Source organism: Schistocerca piceifrons, chromosome 6 (genome assembly GCF_021461385.2).
Source record: "Schistocerca piceifrons isolate TAMUIC-IGC-003096 chromosome 6, iqSchPice1.1, whole genome shotgun sequence".
Classification (NCBI taxonomy): domain Eukaryota; kingdom Metazoa; phylum Arthropoda; class Insecta; order Orthoptera; family Acrididae; genus Schistocerca; species Schistocerca piceifrons.
In genome coordinates, this window is record NC_060143.1 from 421,436,778 (window position 1) to 421,441,180 (window position 4,403).

Below are 4,403 nucleotides of genomic sequence, written 5' to 3' on the forward strand. Positions count from 1 at the left end.
TGGAAAATTCGTATGGAGCGGTGTAGAGACCGAGGAGGAGAGTACATTGAAGGAGATAACATGAAATCGTAAATAATTGTAAATAAATGTTTTTTCCAGCATTAGTCCGGTTTTTTTCTAGCCGCACCTCGTATGCACCACACTACGCACGCAGACCGACATGCATCTGAGCTTCCATGGGACCTATGGCACTGTAGTAACCGAAGGCACAAATGTCGGCTGTGGATTACACAAACATTATTGCGAACCACGGTTATCCCTTTACACTTGTTGTCTTTCCCGATCGCGATGATATCTTCCGTTGGTATAATTGTCATTGCTACAAGCCCAGAGTCGTGTTGCAGTTGTCTGAGGAGTACAATAGTGAACTCAAGTTGATGTCTTGTTCGATGGAACCACCGGCCAATAATTTACGCGAATTCCGTGCCACTTATTAGACACCTGGCGCCACGTATCTCTGGAAACCTACGAAGGTCTTATTGAACCCGTGTCATACACAGAACTGCTGCAGTATTACTTTCCAAAGGTGAACCAACGCGTTATTAAACAGGTATTTCGGCACACCAGTGTATGTTGTTGTTGTGGTCTTCAGTCCTGAGACTGGTTTGATGCAACTCTCCATACTACTCTATCCTGTGCAAGCTTCTTCATCTCCCAGTACCTACTGCAACCTACATCCTTCTGAATCTGCTTAGCGTATTCATCTCTCGGCCTTCCTCTACGATTTTTACCCTCCACGCTGCCCTCCAATACTAAACTGGTGGTCCCTTGATGCCTCAGAACTTATCCTACCAACCGATCCCTTCTTCTACTCAAGTTGTGCCACAAACTCGTCTTCTCCCCAATTCTATTCAATACCTCCTCATTAGTTATGTGATCTACCCATCTAATCTTCAGCATTCTTCTGTAGCATCACATTTCTAAAGCTTCTATTCTCTTCTTGTCCAAACTATTTATCGTCCATGTTACACTTCCATACATGGCTACACTCCATACAGATACTTTCAGAAACGACATCTAATCTCGATGTTAACAAATTTCTCTTCTTCAGAAACGCTTTCCTTGCCATTGCCAGTCTACATTTTATATCCTCTCTACTGCGACCATCATCAGTTATTTTGCTCCCCAAGTAGCAAAACTCCTTTGTATTTTAAGTGTCTCATTTCCTGATCTAATTTCCTCAGCATCACCCGACTTAATTCGACTACATTCCATTATCCTCGTTTTGCTTTTGTTGATGTTCATCTTATATCCTTCTTTCAAGACACTGTCCATTCCGTTCAGCTACTCTTCCAAGTCCTTTTCTGTCTCTGACAGAATTACAAAGCCATCGGCGAATCTTAAAGTTTTTATTTCTTCTTCGTGGATTTTAATACCTACTCCGACTTTTTCTTTTGCTTCCTTTACTGCTTGCTCAATATACAGATTGAATAACATGGGAGGGAGGCTAGAACCCTGTCTCACTCCCTTCCCAACCACTGCTTCCCTTTCATGTCCCTCGGCTCTTATAACTGCCATCTGGGTTCTGTACAAATTGTTCGGAAATTTATTTGTTTAGGTAACATATTTAAGTGATTAATGTTGCAAGTCGCCGGCCGGTGTGGCCGTGCGATTCTAGGCGCTTCAGTCTGGAACCGTGTGACGCTACGGTCTCAGGTTCGAATCCTGCCTTGGGCATGGATGTGTGTGATGTCCTTAGGTTAGTTAGGTTTAAGTAGTTCTAAGTTCTAGGGGACTGATGACCACAGATGTTAAGTCCCATAGTACTCAGAGCCATTTGAACCATTTGAACCGTTGCAAGTCCGTAGTGAAATGCAGCCACAAGAAAAGCCATCGGTTATTTCAAATGCTGGTACATAAATAACCGGTGTAGCCGCCAGCTTGTTGAATGCAAGGGTGCATAATGCGTTCATTGTGTCGCACAGACACTGGAAGTCAGTTTGTGGGATGGAGTTCCATTCCTGCTGCACTTGATCGATTACTATACGAGGGACGGTTAATACTGGCTGTGAATGACACTACTGTTTTCGTCCGATGGTGTCCGTATGTGCTCTGGAGACGGATGTGGTGACTAAGTAGGCCTAGGCAACATATCGACACTCTGATGTTGGCTTACAACAGCGGTATGTGGACGAGCGCTATCCTGATGGAAAACCCCCCTGGAGAGCTGTTCGTGAGTGGCAGCACAACAAATCGAACCACCTAGACTGACGTTCAGATTTGCAGTCAGTGTGTGTGTGGGATAACCACAAGTGTGATACTGCTGTCGTACGAAATCGCGCCCCAGACGATGGCTTCAGTGTGTCTAGGCCGTAGACAGGTCTATTGTAGAGGCTCATTTGGCCTACTTCTAACCGACACACGGACGTTGCTGGCACCGAAACAGAACCGGCTTTCATCAGAAAGCATGATGGACCTCCACCCTACCCTTCAATGAGCTCTCGCTCGACATCACTGAACTCGCAAACGGCAGTGGTTTTGGGTCAGTGGAATGCACCTACAGGGCATCTGGCTCGAAGATGTCCTTGAAGTAACCAATTTGTAATAGTACGTTGTGTCACTATGGCACCAACTGTTGCTGCACGCGCAGTTAAGATTCGCCACAGCCGTAAGCCAAACACGACCGTCTTCCCTCTCGGCTGTGCCACGTGATCGTATCTTCCCGTGACCTCCGCTGCCAGCAATCATATACAGTGGCAGCATTCCTGCCAAGTCTTTCTACAGCGTCGCGGAACGAACATCTAACTTCTCGTAGCCCCACGACCTCGTTCAATCTCAGAGAGCTGTTGATAATGGTGTCTTCGTCTTCTTAAAAGCATTCTTGACTATTGTCAATTCATTATGTCCAGTATAAAAGGTAACAAGCCCACGACCGCTACAGCACGTATTTAAAGCAAACCTGATCTGCATTCTCGTAGTGACATTACTAGCACCGCTCTTATTGCCACTGGGGTGAAATCTGAATAGACGTCATCTTTCTGATGTAGAAACGTGTCTACCAACTTCCGTTTATCACGCACAACTCCTTCTTGGTGTTGGTATTTTTTCGATCAATGTAAATGGAGGTAAGGGAGACAGATCATTATTTTCTCAGAAAATGCGATTGCGGCCTACTCACGAGATCTTACGTACTCCTGAAGAAGGTGACGCTGGTAGGACTGTCATTTCTTCAGTTGCTGCAAAAATGATACTGAAAGCCAACACACTTGCTACACATTTTTGAATTCCTGAATTTCAGGAATCTTGCATCAAACCTGACTCATCTTTGCCTCAGTCTCAGTGGCGGAAAGTAATTTCGACGCGTCTGAAGATCCGTTGGTGCAATTAGTGCTCCTTATTGACTGGGTTATCAAAATAGTCATTATCGTTTAACACGAAGTCTCTATAATGTCATCATCGATATCGTAAGATCGTTGAAAGCTATGCTGCGCAACTCGAGAAGACAGAATACCCATAGGCAGCAGCTGCCGTAGCAATATTTGTAACATACAAATTGTTGTGGCTGTGCCCTCCTGTAATTTTTGTGTTTCCTGGCTGGACGACGAGACGGTGGTATTATATGTGGGTGACCGTTCCCTCTCACTACAACACAAAATTCACACGTGGTTGAAACACACTTTATAACAGGAACTAATTGAGTACTTAACCCCAATGAGATCCAATCTGAAGTACTGTGGTTAACTCCAATCAAACATAGTATAGTAATTCTTGAATCTTGTCCGTGTCCATATCACAACTATGTACAATGACTTACGTCCCCTCACAGCTGGGCGATAACTATCACTGTGGAAGACTAGAGCACAGTGCGACGTATTGAGGTGCAATGTGAACTGAGTCCCGATGCGTACTACTGAGGTACTGAGATTGAGAAGTTGAGACAGCTCGGTCGTCGGCGACGGCCTATATGCGCGCTAACAAGGGAGCGTTATCGGCACATAGCCTGGGAGGCGTGCCTTTGTCTTCTCTTGTCATAGGCGCGCTTAGTTCAACGCCTGTTATACAAGGTTTCCTAGTGCCGACCGGTGTGCTGGCGAAAGCGTATGTCTGTACACAAATAACAGCGTTTGATGTACTCTACTTACTACAATATGAACATTTCATTGCCTTAAATTATCAGTATTCTCCGTTTTTGAAATACTTGTAAAGAATATAAAGCACTGAGAAACTGTCTTTTCCTAGATTACTGTGCATGTCTACATCTACATCTACATGGTTACTCTGCAATTCACACTAAGTGCCTGGCAGAGGGTTCATCGAACCACTTTCGTACTACTTCTCTACCATTCCACTCTCGAATGGCGCGTGGGAAGAAGGAACACCCCAACTCGCGTATCATATCAGTGACATTCTCACCCCTATTGCGCGATAAAACGAAACGAACTGCCCTTCTTTGCACTTTTTTC